At 44.6% G+C, this 22,297-nt stretch overlaps 1 long non-coding RNA gene across 1 annotated transcript; it reads right to left on the reverse strand.

Annotated features, from left to right (window-relative positions):
* Positions 1 to 13,508: 13,508 nt before the first annotated feature.
* LOC119650401 lies at positions 13,509 to 22,110 on the reverse strand. The gene is made up of 3 exons (XR_005249274.1): positions 22,016 to 22,110; positions 13,846 to 13,989; positions 13,509 to 13,787 (listed from the first exon to the last, which is right to left on the reverse strand). It is a non-coding gene; the product is annotated as an uncharacterized LOC119650401 (long non-coding RNA).
* Between the last annotated feature and the right edge of the window lie 187 nt (positions 22,111 to 22,297).

The raw sequence follows: 22,297 nt of genomic DNA on the forward strand, positions 1-22,297 counted from the left end.
TAGTTCCATGTATTTCGTTGCCTTACGTTTCCATTGTGCATCTTTATTTTGTAGTAGAAGCCAGTTCTCTAGCAAAGCGATTGCTTTTAACGAGATGTTCGGAAAAAAATCTTGACGTCAAAAGACTTGGCTTTCGTCTTCTTCGACTTTCTCTATCAATTCAAGAGACTTGGAAAACTCATTTAAATTCTTGACCGATTTAGACTCTGTTGTTGAACTGTTTTTCTATAATCTGGAATTCCTTTACTAATCATTGGCAATCTGATGCATGGGCGACATTTCTGCTAAAGATTTCCCTTATCCTGCCTGGTTTACGTTTCTTAGGGAGACCTTTGATCATAGGAAGTACTGGGTTTGAGATTTTCAGCCGATTGGTATTCTTTAACAACTGTGCCCACTAGTTTGGCGAGTTGTGGTAGAGGATCGGTCCTGAGTCCTCTGTACGGTCCATTCCCCAGTTTTTTATTCAAGAAGAGAGAAGGAAACAGAGAGTCTAAGCATGTTAGTGGAGGTGGCACGCATCCGGCATATAAGAGGGCGCTAACCCGCCCGAAATTTTGTTTTGTTGATGGATGCATCTGGCAAAGCTGCAATGCGGGCATATAGAAGACAAGCCATGCACTGAACAATAGGTTTCTCAGAAGCTGGCTTTGTAAGCCAGCCGGCTATTGGGCTCCTCCGAGGGGAAGCCGAGTAATGAACACCAGAGGTCAAATCCTACTTAAAGCTTCTGCGGACAGGACATCGTACTGGTCTACATTGGATACGTGCTCATCTTCCAAGGTAAAAGGCTAGGATCCTAATACCCTGTTGGTGAGATATATGGCTTCACTAGATATCGACTATTAGGTCCGTTTTCATGATATTAGAAGGGGTAGTAACTATAACTGAATGAGCACTGGCGGCTAGTTTACCGGGACCTTTCTGCGACTCTCGAAGGAAATTACGGCCCAAAGGGAACAGCGATGGAAAAGGTGAGACAGTTGTGTCAGCATGTAACTGTGGCATATGAAATCAAAGTGCCATTACGGCGTTGGCACCACAGTAGGAAATCAAACTACCGGTGGAATCACGAAATCTTCACCTTGAGATCTTCTCGTCTATGAATCAGAAGCTTTTACCAAACGGCAAGGGAAGCCGAAACGCGAGAAGTTGCAGGAAGAAGTGTTCTAGTAATTGAATATTGTAATTGTTTTGAGTTGTAGTTTCTGGAGCAATTGTTATTTTCGTAACGGAAGATGTCTATCATCTCGAAACAAGAGGAGTTGGCGATTTTCCAGTCGTTAAAGGTAGAGAAGGAGACGTGGACAGATTCGATCGCGCCGTGGGAGAAGGATGAGGCTTTTTGCGAAAGCGGTCTTTTTGTTATCTACGGATCAAATAGTAAAATATTATGATAGCAAATATCCTCCAAAGTCAAATACTGGAATTTTATATACGTCCACTGTTACAATATTCATTTAAACACTGAACTTGTTGGATGTCAAACCCTCATGCTATCAAAGCATGGTTACGAACAGCTAAAATAGATCCGACTGGCGGAAAGATGAAGGCAGTTATTTTTACTAGACATCAGAAAACAATGCTGCGAATCGGTGACGGGTGAGTTTGGTATACTTACCGATGGCGTCAGGGAGTGTAGTGCATATACGACAGCACCAAGTGATATGAATGGAGAACGGACAGTGAGGCAATGTGGATTCATAATTCCGAAAACGGTAGCTGGGCACATATGCTGACTTTGTTTATTGGGAGATGGGTCGGGCAAAGGCACAGGGAATTCAACTAGGACCTGAAACAGTTCCACAGAAAGTTTTTATATTGCTTCGGACTCGATGAGTCATATGACTGTCCTTAATGCGCCGCTGCATTCAGGAATCCAGAGCATATTGTGTTTCATTGTTCGAAGTCGGAAGTCGGAATATCGGAAACTGGGCGCTTCAGGTTTAAAGGTTTTGTGTTCATGGTATGTGAGGAACTTCATACGCACGTTTTTTTACATAGAATGAGAGTTGAACTAGTTTGGCATTCTATTATGCCCATTGTACTGCCCTAAAAAACTCCTTATTTAACAGTTTCCTGCTTGTGGTGTTCGCAGGTTCTCACGAATCAGAGAAAGTCTTCCAGAGAATTGACAGACGGACAGACGGTCCGCTCAATTGCCTCATAGAAGGCGTCCTTCTCCGACCCTGCAGTCTTCTCTGTAGGGGCGTGAACGTCAATGAGGCTTATATTTCTAAATTTGCCTCGCAAACGCAGAGTGCATAGTCTTTCGCTTATATTTTCAAAGCCGATAACAGCAGGTTTCATTTTTTGGCTGACTAAGAAACCTACTCCAAACACATGGTTCACTGAATTACCTTTTATATATGGTGTAGTGGCTCTTCTTCATGAAACCGGCGGCTGTCCAACGCATCTCTTACAATGCTATTACATCAGCCCTAAATTGGGACATGGTATCGGCTAGCTGATTCTAGCTCGATTTCCATGAGAAAATGCGGAAACCTTTATTCGGTTTTCGTTGCCTGGTTCGCCATTGTGTAGTCAATCCAGCCCGTGGCTCCTTTTGTGGCTTTGTAGCAGATTGTTCTCTGTGTAGGGGTGTCAGCCCTACGCCACCCCCAACCTTTAGGATCAGTTGGTGTAATTTGTCCCGTTTTTAGACGCTGGAGACTCTCCTTCATCCTTCTCCGTCTGCTTAGTGGGATAAACTACGATCTCACGCAGTTTCTCACGGGGTGTGGTGGATACCATAAATACCTCTATAGGTTTAAACTGGGCAGCTCGCCCAACTGTCCCGGCTGCGACGGTATTCCCGGGGACACGGAACATGTTTTCTTCAATCGTCCTAGATTCTCAGAGCAAGGGAAGAGCCTACATTGGGAGGAACAGCAGCACCGGAAAATGTAACCCGGAAGATGCTTGTGTGCCAGAAGAACTGGAAAGCAGTCAATGATATGGTGGGGCAGATTCAGTGCAGATTGAGGGAAGCAAAGGAGGTGCGAAAGGCACGGTTGCGAGTCCAATCAATGGGCAAAGGAAACGCTAGAGCCTTACGCGCTTCTTCTTTTGCCTTTCTCCCGTTCACAAGCGGGGTCGCTCGTCGTGATCTGTTTATTCTATCGGAAGCCTGATCTGGATGCAATCGTGAGGCTTTCCAATCCCCATCCAGCGTATTAAGCCACCGTTGTTTCAGCCTGCCTTTTGGTCGCTTATCATCGACTTCGATGTTCATACTAATCTTAGCAAATGGCTTCTCATTAGCGCGAATTACGTAGGCATATCATCTAAGACGCCTCTCTCGCAATTATTCCACGGTCGGTGCAACCCCATATCGATCATAGATATTCTCATTTCGGGTTTGATCAAAGCTTGTCACGTCTTTAGCCTAACGCAACATCTTCGTCTCCATTAACGAAAGATGCCATTCATTGCCTTTTATATGATAGTTGGCCAACACTCACAGCCATAGACGGCAAAAGGGCGAACGACATCACAGTAAATTTTGGATTTGAGACTTTCGTTGAAACGTCCATCACAAAAAATACCAATTGTGGAACGCCTCTTCATCTAGGTTGCGCGAAGGAATATTTTGCAGTCGATGTGCGTGGAAGAGAACAGGAGTTAGGGGCTAGTTTGAGCGGGTAAAAATCCTAGATACACATTGAACCTCTGGCCTTAAATACCGTTAAAATCCTTCTCACTTGAGGTCTTCTCAGGTGATTAATAAGGCAATTGTGTCTATGTCCAAGCTTGTAACACGTGGTTACCCAACTTACAAAAAGTTTAGCATTACACGTGGGCGGTCAAAAGGCCGTATAGGTTCCAGGGCAAAACGTAGATTGGTACCCCCGATGTAGCATAAAACCTCCCTGTACAGACCGAATGCTGCTGAGCAGCCAGCCAATACCCTGTCCCAACATAACGCTGACGTAACAGCGTTACAAGAGATACGATGGACAGGGACCGGTTTCCTGGAGAAGAGCCGCTACACCATATATTGCAGTGGCCATCCGGTAAACCATGTGCTCGGAGTAGGTTTCTTAGTCAGCCTAAAAATGAAACCTGCTGTTATCGGCTAAATAACTAAGCCCTCTCTGTTAGCTTACCGAGACGTCGTGGAACAATCAAAATTTACAACAACAACAATATGGATAAAAACGTTGAACAACGAGTTTACCTCAAATTTTGTGAAGCAGACGAAATTTCTTGTGCTGATTCTTTTAGATAGCAGGCTCGTGGGTTGAGCATTGTTAAAATGACCGTTCATAGAATTTTAACCAAAGTTTCGCGTACTTTTTATACAGAAGGTATGTGTGCATTTTAGTTAGTCATCAGAAAGACCGATGACCCCGTGCTTTGACTATCTGGAAAATAACACTATTGAAATGGAACAAAATTTTCACTCCGAAGATATATCATATCTGCAGAAAGTAGAATACCCAACTGAATATAGTCAAAACAATTCTAGGGAGTGCTATAAGGTGTATATAGTATACTGCCAATTTTCTGTCTATACCCAATGAAAGCGCTTTTTCCCGGAAAAGCTAATTTCAACTGACAGAATTAATACAAGATTGAAGCGTGGATTATATGTGATTTCATAATGTGCAATATGATTAAACATGTTAGCCGGCGCCGAAATTCACAACAACTATCGGTCTGAAAACATCGCCAAGGATTGTATCTGATTTAGCAATCGCCAAATGAAAAAGGCCAAAGTGATCGCAGTCATAATCACTTTTACTTTTCACGACAGCCAAAGCAATAATCAACGCAATCCGAACAAAAACGGTTTTATTGACAGCAAACATTTTCAACCTTTTGATGTTTTTATGTTTCTGTAAGGCAATTGTCCATACTTCCATCTTCGCTCTATTTCATGAAGTTATTATATGACTAGATCAATTGCTTCTCCGAGACGAGCAGATATTGCAACGGAATTTTTGGATAATATCCAATCAAAAAATCGTTGGCATTCAAATCAAACACGAGCGTAGTTATGTCGATTTGATTCATAATCGTGATGGAAGAGCGGATCAATATTCTTAAATGAATGAATGAATCGGGACATTCAAATGAGTGCTGTAAGTCAATAGAATGAAAATGAAAGTTGTCATTATGCCTACTATGCCATAATGGTCTATAAGTACGCCTCAACTGTAGTATGATGATGAATGCGTCTTGGTGTTCAGAAAGGAAATACCAGAAACGTCATTCACGTGTTTTTAAATTAACTTCTTATATCGAGCCAAGTGCTATATTAAATAATAGTCGTCAGTAGTAAGTAGTTCCGAGAAGCAGTAGCACTCACAGGATATATAAGAAAACCGCAGCCTTTATTGTTTGATATTTTGTTCTATTTGCCAACTTTTTCCAAATATCTTTATTAGTTGTCTCTAGGCTTCAACTATGAGATTTGTTTCAAGAACTATCAGGCTAGGAGCGTCCGTATATACACGTAAGAAATGCACCAGTCTCTATATATGGTCCTATATTTTGAAGACTTCGACTTGTTCCATCCATGTTCTTACATTCACCAAATTCGAAGAGAATTCACTTTTATTGGTTGGGAAAAAGGCACATTGATGAAGACGACAGTTGACTTTTGAATACGGTATTTATGACTTCAAATGGAAAAATTCTTGCTAATAGAAGATAACTCTTGAATATGTTTCTTTGGTTTAACTACTTCTTCTTTTTCTTCAGCCTTTTTCCTGTTCACAAGCGGAGTCGTTTACCATCGACTTCGAAGTTCAGACCAATTTTGGCAAGCGAATTCTCGTTAGCATGAATTACATGACCATACCATCGAAGACGCTTCTCTCGCAAATTTTCCACGATCGGTGCAACCCCATAACGATCGCGGATATCCTCATGATGTGATCAAAACGTGTGACGCCACTGGTCCAATGTAACATCTTCGTCTCCATTATCGCAAGACGTCGTTCATTGTTTTTTATAGTTGGCCAACACAGAGAGCGACAGGACGGACGACATTGCGCGAAATTTTAGATTTAAGACGTTCGTTGATACGTCGATCACAAAGAACACCAGTTGTGGAACGCCACTTCATCCAGGTTGAGTTAATGCGTGAAGCAATTTCATAACGCAGTTCTCCATTGGCTGATAGCGTTGACCCGAGGTATTTAAATCGCTCAGTTCTGGGCAGATCACTGCCACTGACAGTGATTGTGCCTGTTTCATGGGGATCGGTCGTCAAAAATTCAGTTTTGTTTAAATTCGAGATCATTTTTGCTATCAGATGCTAGAAAAACATCATCTGCATAAAGCAATGTGTAGGGCGCTGAACGTTGGATATCCCGTGTGACGGTGTGGTGAGTGGCGATAGGGCGCTTCCTTGATAAACACCAACAGAAACACGCAGCAGTTTTGATACACCCGTCATACTTCGAACTTTACTTTTCGGATCATGGTAGAGCAATTGAACCCACCGCACGAGTTCTTCTGCACCAGGTGTTGTCGTAAAGCATACCAGATGAGTTCTGGTGGCACACGGTCAAATGCTTTTTCTTGATCCAGAAATGCAATGTAAAGATTGCGATGCTTCTCACGGTGTTTCTCCATGAGTAACCACGCAGCGTGTATTGCGTCAGTAGTTTCGCAGTTTTTGACAAATCCGGCTTGATTCACGGTTATTTCAACGATTTCGCGAATACGGTTGTCAAAAATGCATTCAAAAATCTTCATGGTATGGGAAAGTAACCGGATCGGACGGTAATTTGAACATTCTGCTGGACTACCTTTTTTTTCCATATTGGAACAGTAGTACTTTCTTGCCAGTCAGATGGTGTTCTTCCTTCCTGAGAAACCCGATTAAAGAATTCACTGGCGCACAGTGTTGGGTCCCAGCTCTTCGCTTTTCAGAATTCAGATGCGATGTCGTCAGGTCCTGTGGCTTTTCCCGATTTCATTCGCTTTGTTGCCTCCTCGACTTCAGTTGCGCTGACAAGTGGAGCTGCTCCAAATATCGGCAATGATTGTGGAAGTGGAGGATGAGCAAATTCTTCAGTTGAAATCTATTTGAAGTATTCTCGCCGTCTATCCGTTGCGGCTCGACGTTTGATAAGCAAATTACCGTTCTTATCATTAACGCTACAGAAGTGTTCGATATCCTGTGTACGTTGATTACGGCTTTTAGCAAGTCGATACAAACCTCTCTTTCCATCCCGAGTGTCCAGTTTATTGTAAAGATTTTTGTAATGGTTCGGTCGGGTGACAATGACCGCTTTCTTTGCTTCCCGGTTGGCATTCTTATAAATTTGCCAATTAGCAGGCGTTTTGTCGTCGAGAAATTTGTGGTAGAGGCCGCTTTGTGGATCGTGTCTTTCATTTGGTTCCATGATTCTTCCACATTCATAATGGTCGGCAATCGTATGGGTGAGAGCGTTTCTTCTTTCTTCTCACCAAATCGGCACCATTTAATGCGCCGCGGGCTCATTTTTAAGCGACTTGACGTATTCGGAATTTGGACATAGTAGTTCGTATCCGCCGCTGGTCGTTTTTCAAATCCGTCTTCGTCCACGGCAATATTCTGAATGCATAAGCCAGTGAAGAGATAGCGAATACATTCAATGCGCTTATCTTATTCTTCCCCGAGAGATGCGATTTCAGCACCAGCTTCAGACGTTGCAGGAATACGGACAGCAGTGATCCGAAAAAATTTCGCACGTTCCGTGGGTAAGTTGCATTCTGGGCACGCCTGGAACGACTATCGCCACACCCTCGCAACCGACTGCATACGGCAGAAAGTGTCTCCTTTACTGTATCCAGAATATCGACTACGGGTGTTTGACTGAGGATGGCATAGTTCCTGTACACCTTCTGCACTTTATTTCTCACCCGTCGCTGATATTGCCAGAGCTGATTCGAATTAATCTAGCAAGGTCCGGCCAACATTCCAGATGAATTTTCAATGGTCATTCAAACTAATAACGTGAAAGGGAATCTTCTGACCTGCAATCTGACAGCCGTAACTGCACCACAATATACAAGTGATTTTATTCGCAGCTGCGGACATACCAGCACAGTTCCGAGATACAATCTCATCATTGATTTGAGATAGAATTCTCGGAGTTTTTATTTTATTATTTCCGAGTTATCACAATCTCGGCAGATGCCGGATTTTACCTAATACTAGCACTAAGTGCCAAGCATTTAGGCTCGGACGATCCTGCCTACTTAAAAACTAAAAGGGGCACTGGTGGTGGTGGCCGGTGGTAGGTCAGTGGGAGAATCCGTCGAGTACCCCCCGCAACATCGAGCACGTATGCAGAATGGTGTACTTCTGCATGGTTTGAACCAGACTGTGCGAAAGTCCCAGGACATCAAGGGAAGCCGTGAGGGATTTAGGTACAATACCTGTAGCTGACAATATTATGGGAACCACAACCACCCGCTCGAGACGCCAAATTTCTTTGATTTCCCGAGCCAGTGGCTCATAGTTCACCTTTTTCTCCACGTATTTCCGTTCAATGTTGCTATTATGGGGGACAGCAACATCAATAATATACGCGGAGCGACCCGTCTTGTCAACTAGCAGTACGTCAGGCTAGTTGTGTGCGGTATGGCGATCAGTCAGAACTTGCCGGTCCCAATACATGCTGTAAGCAGAACTATCAAGTATTGCTTGCGGCTCATATCGGTAAAGCGGATATGTTCCCGTGATCAACCCATGCTTATATGCAAGGTTTTGATGGATAACCTTACATACAGCATTATGCCTGGTGATGTATTGCACCGGTGCCATAACAGTACAGCCAGAAATGAGATGGTCCAACGTCTCTAACGCTGAACCACACATTCTGCACTGGTCGTTCTCCACCCGTTCTTTCATGATGAGCTTTTTATAAGCTCGGGTGGCGACCACGCCATCCTGAATGGCACACATGAACCCCTCTGTCTCCGCAAAGAGCTCCCCAGCACACAGCCACCTGTTCGACAGATGCAAATCGACAAATGGCTGCCAAAGACAATTCACGTGTTTACCGTCCATTGCCTTCGACTTCCATTCCTCGATCCGCTCCTGTTTCGACTTCACCCCACTCAGAGGATTGAAAGATCGATCCTTCAAGTTAAGTGGAGTCAGTCCACAGTCTGCCTTACAGACAGCTGCATGCAAGGGGCTCGCCTGCTCTTTACTGTAAAAATAAGCGCGCAGCGAGTCGACTTGGCGATGATGTTGTGCCGCCACGTCAACCACGCCCCTACCTCCGATGTCACGAGGCAGGTTCATCCGCTCCACGGCAGACTTTGGGTGATGCATTCGGAATTTGGACATAGTTGTCCCTATCCGCCGCTGGACGTTTTCCAGGTCAGTCTTCGTCCACGGCAATATTCCGAATGCATAAGCCAGTGAAGGGATAGCGAATACATTCAACGCGCTTATTTTATTCTTCCCCGAGAGATGCGATTTCAGCACCAGCTTTACACGTCGCAGGAATTCGGATAGCAGAGCTTCCTTCAGATCACCAACGCGAGCATGGGTTCCTTGCAGAATTCCTAGGTACTTGTAGAAGTCTGTCTCGGTCATGGCTTCGATGTGGAGGTCACCAATGCTATGTCCGGCATGCGGCTCGTGATGACCTTTGCGAATGGCTTGGATTCGACACTTGTCTAATCCAAACTCCATCCGAATATCACGGCTGACCATGTCTATTATTCGCAACAGACTTCTAAGATGGTTGTCAGTACCAGCATACAGCTTGATGTCATCTAGGTACATCAAGTGTGTCAGTTCGCACTTAGCACGTAGGCCATATTTTATTGCAAAACCATGCCCTCTAGCATCATTCAGTAGCCATGAAAGAGGGTTCAGTGCCATACAAAACCAAAGAGGACTCAATGAATCCCCCTGGAAGATGCCCCTCCGAATACGGATGGGCTCTGAGGTATTAGCACCCTCAGATGTACGGACTGACAAGGTGGTATGCCATCCTTCCATGACTGTCGCCAAAAACTTTATTAGTTTCGGATCAATGCGATACAGATGTAGGATGTCGATTAGCCAGGTATGCGGAACGCTATCAAAAGCCTTGGCATAATCGATATAGCAACTGAAGAGGTTTCTTTGGCCTCTAGTTGCTTGTCCTACAACTACCGAGTCGATAATGAGTTGCTGTTTGCAACCCCTTGACCCAACTCGGCAGCCCTTCTGCTCCTCGGACAGAATGTTGTTGGTCTCGAGGTGCGCATTGATCCTTCCACTAATAATGGACGTGATGAATTTGTAGAGGGTTGGTAAGCAAGTGATCGGTCTTGTGTCTGCGGGGTCCTGCACCGTGTCCTTCTTAGGGATAAGGTAGGTAATTCCCGCAGTGAGGAAAGGTGGAAATTCCTCCGGCCGACTCATTACCTCATTTATACTGCGTGCCAACCGACTGTGTACGCTGGTAAATTTCTTATACCAGAAATTGTGCACCCGATCCAGACCTGGGCCCCTCCAGTTCTTCGAGATGTTTATAGCTCGTCGAACTTCCTCTTCGGTAACATCCGCGAAATTCATGCCAGGTGTATTGGCATGGCGGGTGGCTTCGGCGGTGATCCACTCAGCATGCTCAGCATGCTGGGCAGGTAACGCCCAAAGTCCACCCCAATACTCTTTCGCTTCCGTCACCGAGAACTGTATTGTCTGGGCGCTCTGTTGGGATTCGTTGAGAGATCTGAAAAAGCTCCGCTGGTTCCTCGCGTATGTTGCATTCTGAACACGTCTGGAATAACTTTCGCCATACCGTCGTAACCGACTGCATATGACAGAAAGTTTCTGTTTTAGTGTGTCCAGAATTTCAACTACGGGTGTCTCACAGGGGATGGCATAGTTCCGGTAAACCCTCTGCACTTTATTTCTCACCCGTCGGCTGGCATTGCCAGTGCTGATCTGAATCAGTCTAACAATGTCCTGCCTTAGTGAGCCCCGCCGACGTTCGAGACGAATTTTCCATGGTGGATCTCTTTGGTCACTCAAACGAATAACACAAAAGCGAATCTTCTGACCGTGCAATCGGATAGCCGCCACTGCACCACAATATACAATTGATTGTAGTTGCAGCAGCGACATATCAGCACACAGCCGAGATGCAATCTCATCATTGATTTGAGATAGAATTCCCGGAGTTACTGGAAATGCATAGAGTCTTGGAATACCTGGTCTATGCAAAGGATCCATTTCCGAGAATTCTATTTACGCTCTTTGTAATTCGTCCCGAACCTCAGTGGAAACCTCAGCTGGACGGTGGAGAAGAGTGCTTCGGCGAGTACTGAAACTATTGCCTGCAGTGCGGCGTGGTGTTGTTGATGCCGCCGCCTCTGCCCCCATCGACTCTCGGTCACCAGTTACCCCGATGACCTCAAGTCGAATACGTTCCCTAATGGTGGCTGGGATTGTGTCGCTGCGAGTAATAAAGCGGTACTGGTCTGCGATTCGCTGCAAAATCACGTGCGCGAATTGCGGGAAACGCTCGACGAATCTCTGGTGTAACAAGAGGCGGTAAGATGTTGTATCCACCCCCGCCGTTATTTCGTAGTAGGAGCATATGATGAAGAGGTTCATTTCTTCAGTCCATTTCATCCGCTTCCTACGCGAACCTGCTGAAGTGATCGCCACAGATTGTGGCGAAACAGCTGCAGCAGGCGGAGCTGTGCTCCTGGTCGTCGTGGCGCCTAGACGTCGAACCGCCCCACGACTAGCGGTTTCGACGCCGTGCTGTCCATTACGAGAGCCCGACCCAGTCACCAAGTCAGACGACTCCCGCCGGTTATCCGTACCGGACCTTAAATTTCTCCTTCTTCTCATTTTTTGGTGGTGCATTTTATCCCTAGCTGCCAGGTGTGTAGATAGCTTCCTTAGTGAGTAATCTACAAGACTGCAAAGTTCCTGCACTTTCCTCACCTACCCCCTGAGACGCTGCGGTGGCGTACAGCCATTCAGACTGAAGCTATCCATCCCTCCTCCTTTCACAACCGGGCTTGGGACCGGCTTCGGCGGAGTTTATTTATTAGTTTATTTTATTATTTTTGGTTATTTTTTGTTTTCTACTGTCTATTTTTATGAGTTATTTTATATAGTTATATTTAGTTTACAAAAACTATTCCGCTTGAAACGTCTCACCATAGGATCAAAGTTCTTACTGTACAAGACTATGAACTAGTCAGTCTTCATGTATTCCTCGAAGGCTTGGGTTCTTAGTAAAGAAAATTGTGAACCCTTGGCCGCGTTCGACAGAAGAATCCTCCGAAGTATTTTTATGCCCTCTCGATTACGGGACGCGGGTCGAGCAGTCGTGTTTTTTCATTTTTCAGGTTTTAGCTCATTAGGCTCACGCGAATCCCCATGGTTGTCTTGTTATTTTCAGGATTCGGTGCGGACCCACGCACCGGTATAGACACGTGAATGTTATAAGTTGACACGTGGGGGAGCGAAGCGCGCAAAGGCCCCTAACACAGAGGCGTGCAAGCACGTGTCGACAGAGTACTTGGATGGAGCTTCACTATTTGCGCGCAGACCTTAACAGTCAAGTTAGACAATTTATTTTAGGTTTTTGGATAGTTCTGCCCTCTAGGTCATCTCCGGTCACCCATTCTTCTCATTGGTTCATTACCGTGAATATGATTTCGGAAGAGCCTAGGTCTTTCTGGTGTTTATATCGGAACCGGTTTCTACCTCGTCGACCAGCTCATGCCCAGCAGTGAGCTTTGCTTTTGTTTATCACGCTGCGGAGTTCCTTTTTATTTGATCCGTAATTTGTCATTGTGGTGCGTGCCACCTTCCGAACATCTACATTGACGCTCTTTTTACAGGTGGGTGGTCGTCACCAGGTTCGTAACTGTATTTACGGCTATAACGTTACTACCTCCCGAAGTGTGTTCCAGTGTGGCTCTGCCTGTTCTAAGCGCTTCGGAATTTTCGGATGTTCACCTTTGCTACATTCCCTGCGCAGAGAGAGTACTGGGCTGGTACACGTTGAGAGATAGTGTCAACCACTTCTCACCACTTCTCAACCAGATCTCATAACGACACCATTGATTCTGTCGTTAAATCGGGAATGCTTTCTTCGTACCTTGGGCTGACATAGTCACTGCAAAGCGTTATCCCTAAACACCAAATCTAGACAAAGCTACCCCTTGGCCTTGAGCCCGAGGCTTTTAAGATGAAGGCAATATTCCACTTCCTATTCTAACGCTTGGACAGGAAGTACAGATCTCTTCCAACTTCTGGATCTGGTAGACCAGTTTTTTGAATGGGACGATTTCGAGGACGAGGAATTCAACATAGGGATTTCCCATGCAGTGGCAATTAATATCGTAAAAAATTTGGTTAGCTCGACATATGATCTATATTTTTTACATCATTAACGCTTTGGCCATTGTTTTTTCAAATTTTCGAGCAGCTACTATACTATATACTTTCTTGTGTGAAAGGGAAGTAATATATAAATAAATCTTTTTATTCAAAACAAATTTGTTCAGGATTTCTTTTAAGGTTCCTCAGTTCTTGGATCATGGTGCTAGTAGTGCTAGAAGTGGTTCATATTTTTCAGCAATAATGGCGATAGTCGAAGATAGTTCTTGGTACGAACTGTCAATAGCAAATGCGGTAACGAAAATTGTATATCGGATGGACGTCTCTTTCTCATTTTGCGAGCCTCTGGATTGAGTTCAGCTTTGAATAAAGGTTGCAGTATTGTGAATTGGGTTATTATGACATTGATTTCGCTGCATATTTAGTAGAATTAAAATGTCTCTTAGGTGTTTCGAACAGAATTTTTTTCCTGTGTAATATAGTTTATGACTTAAAAAACAAGAATTAAATTCAATACAGACACTTACCTGAGTTCTCATCATCCTCATTTTCGTTTTCAGTATCTTCGGATTTCTTTGTTTCTTCAGTTAGGTCGTATTCGTCAGATTCCAGATGGTCATGAATTTCATCTTGCCTGAGATTTCCATCACCGCCAATTGGATGGGCAAGACCTACATTTTTAAGGTTTTGTGTAAACACAAAATCAAATATAGTCATGTGGGGTATCAAATGAAAATTCTCGGTTAGTACTTTTCGAAGCCGGTCTTAGTTTTGACATTTGTTAGAAAGGTGGGGAGTGCGGGGGATTGAAAGTGATAATTTCTTTAAGGGGGCATTCTCAGAAACTACCCAGGAGGCTGCCACTACAGGGTGCCTGGGCTTCGAAATTCCTTCCATACCGATATCTGTTCAAATAAAGTTAATAATAGTATATTACTATATTTTTTAAGGTTTTGTGTGAAACAAAACCTTATTAGAATCGATTCGATGTCTGTCTGTCCGTCTGTCTGTCTGTCTGTCTGTCTGTCTGTCTGTCCGTCTGTCTTTTTTTTTTTTTTTTTTTTTTTTTTGTTGAGGAGGTGGAAATCTTCAAAAAGACACTGGTCTGGACACACCAGCGTGTGGGATTTTTACCCACTAAAACCACCCCCGACTCCCTCCCTGCCCCGCGGAACCACCACAAGGTATTACATCACGGGGCGGAGTCAGCTCACTCTAGCTTTGTCACCTTTCTTCTATACGCGGCGCACGTGACCGCGTTTTTCTCCTCTCCTCTGCTTTTCGCAGTTTATTTTGGATAGATGCGATCATGGAGTTTACCGCATCCCAATTCTCTTGATGTGCTAGCATTTTCGGCACCAGATTTTCTGGTACCAGCACCTCCCCTAGAGTCTCCTCTAGATTCCTCCTTTCTTCCACAAATCTCGGACAGTGGAAGAATACATGCTCTGGGTCCTCTGGGACTCCATTGCAATTTGGACAATCGGGTGAGGTCTCCAATTTAAACCTGTGAAGGTATTGGAGATATCCTCCGTGCCCCGTGAGAAACTGGGTGAGATTATAATTAATCTCACCGTGTCGTCTCTCCAACCACTCCTTGATGGCAGGAATGAGCCTGTGCGTCCACCGGCCCTTTCCCGAGCGTTCCCACCGCTCTTGCCATCTATTTATGGATCTCTCCCTTTCAGTCTTCCTCGTCCGCGATGAGGAAGAGGTTGGCTTTGCATTGTATATGTTCGCCATCTCATCTGCCAAGATGTCAATCGGCATCATTCCAGAGATGACGAATGCTGCATCATCTGAGACAGTCCTGAAGGCAGAGCATACCCTCAGGGCTGTCCTCCTGTAGACTGAACTCAGTTTGGTAGCGTTCCCTGACATCCACAACGCCTCCCTCCAAACTGGGGTCGCATAGAGCATGATCGAGGTCACCACCCTGGCTATAAGCAACCTAGAGGTATGCCGTGGCCCTCCAATGTTCGGCATCATCCTTGCCAGGGCCATACTTGCAGTGGATGATTTGTCGCAAACATACCGTACATGTTGCTTATAGCTAAGCTTCCTGTCTATCACCACTCCCAAGTATTTGATGGTCGGCTTGGAAGTGACGATATGATTCCCGATTCTAATACAGGCGTAATCTCTCTTCCGGCGCTTAGTGATGAGGACCGCTTCCGTTTTTTCCTCCGCAAGTGTCAGACCAGAACTCTTTAGCCAACTTTTAACAGCACCGATTGCCTCACTTGAGTATAACTCAGCATCTTCAAGATGCTTTGCGACAACAACCAGCGCTATGTCGTCAGCGTAACCCACCACTGTGGCTTCCCCCGGAAGGGGAAGATTAAATACATCGTTGTACATGATGTTCCACAGTAGTGGGCCCAATACGGAGCCCTGCGGGACACCCGCGGAAACGACGTACTCCTGCGGTCCGTCATCGGTGTCATACCAGAGCCTCCTTTCAGTTAAATAACTATCGACGATAGCAGCGAGATAGGCGGGAATACCAACCTTCGCTAAAGATTTCCGTATTAGATTCCAATTGGCCGAATTGAATGCATTTTTCACATCCAGGGTTACTACCACGCAATATTTGCTGGTACTACCCTTTCCGTGAATTGCATCTTCGGCCAAGCCAGTAACCAATTTGATGGCATCAATGGTTGATCTGGCTTTACGGAACCCATACTGCCGATCCGAAAGGCCGCTTTGGCTCTCAACAACCGGGAGTAATCTATTGTAGATTACCCGCTCTAGCATTTTCCCCACCGTGTCCAGGAGACATATGGGTCGGTATGACGACGGTTCACCTGGAGGTTTACCTGGTTTAGGCAGAAGTACCAACTTCTGCCGCTTCCATGCCATTGGAAATATCCCCTCGGACATGCACGCTTCGAACAACTCAGCGAACATGTCCGGTCTGGATTTCACGGCAAGCTTAAGGGCCTTATTCGGTACTCCGTCCGGGCCCGGCGCTTTGTTGTCTCCTATTCTACCGCAGATATCCAACAGCTCGTCTCTGGTGACTGGCGGAATTGCCGCCACATTCAGAGGTGGTTGGAATGTGTCGGTGCTCTCCTCTTGCTGGGGGAATAACCCCTGGATGATTTTTAGGAAGAGGGTGGGGCACGTGATCTGCGGAGATGAACGGCCTCTGAATCGTCCCATCACGATTCTGTAGGCATTCCCCCACGGGTTTATGTTCGCTTCTGAGCAGAGCTCCTTAAAGCACTCCCTCTTGCTTCGCTGGATGGCGAGCTTGAGGTTTTTGCGGGCTGCCTTATAGGCGCGCTCCTTTTGTCCCTGTTCGACTCTACCTACCGCTCTCTGAGCCACTCTTCTGGCTCGGTGGCAGGCTGATCGAAGGCCGGTCAGTTCATCATTCCACCAGTAGTTTGGTCTTCTACTGGGGAATGAACACCTTCTAGCCATGGACGCGTCACACGCTTTGGCAATGCATTGAGCCAGATGGACGGCTCTTTCCGTAGAGGTGCCTGCTTTATCAGGCTGATCTAACCACACCTCTATGAAGGTCTCCTCATCCAAAGATTTTGCAGACCAGCCTGAAATCTTTCTCGGTTTCGGGCATGATAGCTCTTTGGCCTGTGGCTCGACACATGTCCCAAAGAAGATTGCCTGGTGATCGCTGTGGGTGTAGCGTTCACTGACGCACCAGGACATACCACGCGCCAGCGAAGGGCTGACAAAGGTCAGGTCTACAACCGAGCCTGACCCCCCTTTCTGGAAGGTGTTTACAGCACCTTCGTTGGCCAGAACTATGTCCATCTGCGCAAAAGCTTCTAATAAACTGCGCCCTCTAGCATTTGATTCCCTACTACCCCACTCTAGGGCCCAAGCATTGAAATCACCAGCAATCACCTTTGGACTACGTCCCCTCGCGTCGAGAACAAGATTATCAAGCATTTGCTCGAATTCAGACAGTGTCAAACTTGGCGGGGCGTAACAGCTGTATACATATACACCACTTATTTTCGCCCACACGAAGCCACTGCCTGCTTGACTTGCAGTACATTGTATGGCCTGTCGACCGCAAGCCCATATCGCCGCTCCCCCAGTCGAATCTTTGACCCATATGCCACCGTGACGGTGTCTATACGGTTCGCTTATGATGGCGATTTCCATCTCAGATTCGAACGTGGCCTGCTCAAGTAAATCCTGAGCGACCCTGCAATGATTGAGGTTTATTTGGATAAACCTCATTTTCTCATTGCAGTGAGCGCCTTCCTAAATTCCGGACATTTACCACTTCCGGCAATATGCCGGTTATCTTGTCCCTCTTTTACTTCGCACAATAGGCATTTGGGGTCCCTATTGCACTCTCTGGCAATATGACCTTTCTCCCCACACCTTCTGCATCGATCGGATCGATCAATGCTGCTGGTGCATGCCTTCGCGAAGTGCCCAAACATAAGGCATTTAAAGCACCTCTTCAGTGAAATTTGTTCCCTTAAACGGCAAACAACCCATCCAATCCGAACCCTTCCGGCAGCCAACAACATCTGTGCCGCCTCCGCTGGTACTCGTATTGTGGCCGTTTGAGTACCACCATAGGCTTTTCGCAAGCCCACAACTGACTCCTCGGTGAGTTCTTTCAACTTGAATTGCTCCTTTAGAGCAGTACAAATTTCTTCTTTCGATGTTACCTCATCGAGATCCTTGCACTGAATATAGATCTCATGTTTTTGGGCACGCACTGCGGCATTCTCCCCAAGTGAGTTTTTCACTTGAGTGCGAAAGTCATCAGTTTTGCCCACGCTGGATCTTTTCAGCTCGAACATGAGATCCCCTTTCTGGGTTCTTCGGATTCGGTTTACATTTCCGCTCAGATCTTTCAGATCGGGATCCGCTTTGACCTTTTTGAGTATCTCCGCGTAGGACAGATTGCCCTTACTGGAGATAACAATTACATCTGGACGAGTTCGCACTTTTGCTTTTCGTTCCGCTTTTTTGTTGGTAACTTTAGTCCATCCATCGTTTTCGCTGGTCTTGGGCTTCGCAACGCTGGTCGAGTTTCCTAGATTCGCTGTACGGTTTCCTCCTTCTGGCCTGTTGATGTTGGTTTTCAGGATGTCCTGTCCTCCTTTTTTTCTCTTAGGCGCCTGCTGATTATTTACAGGATCCCCCTCTTTTTCACGTACTCGCTTATTTCGCTGGAATTGGATGGTAGTACGGTTAGGCGTCACTTGGGTCGCTTGTGATACTGTTGGCACAGCGGGGTTCGTCCGTCTGTCTGTCTGTCTGTCTGTCAGTCTGTCACAGCCGATTTATTCGGAAACGGCTGAACCGATTGTCACGAAAATTGGTGGGAGTATGTGATCTGCTGTTCCCTTTACATGCAGCAACTGACGCCATTTTGTGTTAAGTTTAAGGGGGGCTCCCCATACATGTGAAAGGAGGGTGCAAAATTTTTTTTCATAAAATGTGGCCATGTGGGGTATCAAATGAAAGGTCTTAATTAGTACTTTTCGAAACTGGTTTAATATTTGATATTGGGTGAAACATAGGGGAGTGAGGGCTCAAAATATGACCCTCAAAAAGTGTAACAGGTCTCGTTCTCAGAACCTATCCAACCGAAAAATCTGAAAAAAATCTCAATAGTGCATCTCTATGAAATCTAGGCCTCAAAATATATTCGGTTCCGATATCTGCACAAATAAAGTTAATAATAGTATATTTCCATATTTTAGAAATTTACCCCGCACCCCCCTTATGTACGTCCCAGAAGTACAAAATTTGGCATGGGTATAATGAAGAATATAGTGCACAATTTGGTCAAGTTTGAGGAAAATCCAACTATTATTAACAAAGTTATAGGAGGTCAAACTTTACAATTTTTTGTGAATTTCGTGCACTCTACAACCTGATGATGTCATCATCACATATCAATTCGTCAATACCACACGGAGTAAGTTCCTATGAATTGGGTGGAAAAGAATTATTTTGTTTTAGTTCTTTAATCATTTGTATATGAATATCAATTATTCCAACGAGACATGTGTGTATGTAGGTATATAGTATATGTGTGCTAATGAACTTTGGGGGTAGAGCTCAATTCAGATAAATATAAGAAGTAAATCGGAAATATGGCTACGATCAATTTATATACGTGCCTATATGTGTACAGTATTCGAAAATAGGCAGTTTGTTTGTTTAGGGTGAGCGTAACATCTACGGCTGTAATATGTACGTATGTCTCGTAGTTTTGTAGCTGTATACGGGGAGAAAAATGTGCGTTGAAATTTCTTAGATAAGATGAACACAAAACCTTTATACCCGAAGCACGAGCTTCCGGTATTCCGACTTGTTTATAATTGGCGGAAACTTCCCCTTAGGTTCATCCTAGAACCACGGCAGTGATGTAGGCTATAATATAGAGCATTATCTTACCAAGTTTGGTGGAAATCGTACTATTACTAACAAAGTTATAATACGTCAAAGTTATTGTTTCTTTGAAAATTGAAGACTATGAATGTCAATATCACCCAAAAGTGGGTACTCTCATGGATAAATTACGTGCTACGGACTAAGAAATACACAAAACCTTTCGTACCTGAAGCGTCCAGCTACCGGTTTCTCGACTTGCTCAGTTGTTAGAGGAGGGAAATGGTTATTCTTAGTAACCACTTCTGGCGAAAAATTCCTCCAGCGTGCATTTATAGAGCCTGGCTTCAACTCCGCGTGAGGTGTCGATGTCAACGATACACTATGCAGTGTTGATTTATTTCTAATTGGATGTTATCGTTTCCTCCGGATTGGGCTCAACCGAATTCAAAAACGTCGCAATTATGATTAAGAGGTTGAATTAACAACTACCAAAGTTGCGGTGCGTTATCGATTAATAACACGACTTTTAAATCAAGGTTTTGGGATTCAAACTTACAAATTGAGTCGCTTTTAAGGTTTTGTGTGAAAGAATGATTTAGTGGAAAGCAGCTTAACGTATTGTCACGAAATGTGGTCAGATGGCGCTCTTTTGTGTTCAGTTTTAACGGAGGTGTACCATTCCTTTTCACAGAATATGGTCAAGTGGGATATCAAATGAAAGGGCTCGATTAGTACTTCCGATCTTATTTTTGATATTGGGTGAAACATTGGGAGGTGAGGCCTCAAAATGTGTGTTCCGAAAAGCGAAACAGGTCTCCCTCTCAGAGCCTATCAAACCGCAAAATCTGACACTGTCAGAGCGGTGGTTACCAATGAAAAAGCGAGAGCTGCTTTACGGTCCTTTGAACACTTAAAAACAACTGGCACGAATGGCATCTATTCAGTGATGTTACAGAAGACATAGAGCACTTAGAGCAAATTTTAAGAACTGATTTTCAAGTATATTAGGGTTTGGCTACGTGTCTACCCTTTGACAGAAAGTTAAGGTAGTCATCATACCTAAACCTTGGAAAGATTACTATTCAAATCCAAAGAAATGCAGGCACGCTTGCCGTGTGGAAGGTCATGCTCTTCACCCTTTAGTTTCAAAAATGGTGGACGCAACTCTGAAAAGTGAGTGCGCGATGGCGGTGTTCGTTCCAAAAGTTTTGTGATGCCACCAGAGCGCATAATGTTGATGAAACTTTAATTAAACTGTGTGTTGAAGTTGAACACACCCTCAAGCTTATGCGTATGACATGGCTGTGCTAGTTGCTAAATTCAAATAAAACCCCAATGGTGTTATTTGCAAAAAGGAGGAAATTGAATGGCCATTGCCTTCCAGAGATGAGGGGTACAACCCTTCAACTGTCCGAATAAGTCAAATATATTGGAATTATTCTAGATAAGAAGCTGCTTGGGAACAAGTGTGTAAAGGTAAAGGTGAAACGACATTTGCCCCGACGTAGTGAGTTAGCAAAGGTTGTTTGGTCACTTTTGAAAAATCAGGATGCGGAATGCGTAGAATACGTCCCCTTTGCCTTGTGATTCAAGATTGAAGGCATGTCTTCAAATTTGGAAGTTCACCGGACAATCAACGTCTTTTTGGACTTGATTTACGACACCTCTCGACGATTTCCACATTTTCTTGAAAAGCCAGTTTAAACAAAATCTAATTTAAATAGCATATATCATAATTGCCACATCGTATGTTAACTATGGTAAAAGATGGATGTCTTCTTTCCTAATGTTACTTCGCTTTATAAAAACTGAACTCCATCTAAAAATTGCCAATTGCCCACATAGGCAGAACTTTTTCCCATACCTGAGGAAAGGTTCAGCCTACACTAATTAATCAGGTATGTCACATTGAACATCACATCGGCATGCGATGGATTGCACGTTGCTTCGATTTTAAGTTATTTCATTTCCACTGTCGCGTAATATGACGACATTTTTGAGTTCAATGGTATTACGTGACACGCGTATTTCTGATTACAAATTCAAATTTTCGCAGAAAGTCCAACTGTGTGGCTTTTTTCGCGGCTACCTCAATGATTGACTCGGCGAGATATGTGCTTGCATACGTGAATTCCCCAAGATGATCACTTGCAACCACATTTTTTGGCAGATTTGAGACAAAAAATTTGGGAAATAAAAATAAAAAGAAATGCCCAGGTATTATGTATGCATGTGTTGACCGCCTACTTTAGAGCAATTTGGCTCATTTGAGGGTCTGTTGTGTATGCAAGAGAGTTCGCGAGCCTAACAAAGGTGGAAGGCGTCATCGCGTAGCACTAGTCAGAATTGTACCTGATTATGAAGCTGATAATGTTTTATAACACGCACGGAGATCACTTGGTTTTTGCGAATATGGAAGAAGTGTTTGATGCTATCGGTTACAATTTACGGCACCAAATGATACTCGTTACCAAAATTCAATTGGGGAGTGGCGCCGGTGACATCGTTTCAAGTTGGTTATGGATCTTCTTGTATCCATCTCGCCACTGGGTTAGAAAAAAAAGTTGAGCCAAAGTGAAATTTTCTCTCATGATGTTGCTAGTTATAACTGTAACTCTCACTGATTTTTGTTGC

Source organism: Hermetia illucens, chromosome 2 (assembly GCF_905115235.1).
Source record: "Hermetia illucens chromosome 2, iHerIll2.2.curated.20191125, whole genome shotgun sequence".
NCBI classification, from domain to species: Eukaryota; Metazoa; Arthropoda; class Insecta; order Diptera; family Stratiomyidae; genus Hermetia; species Hermetia illucens.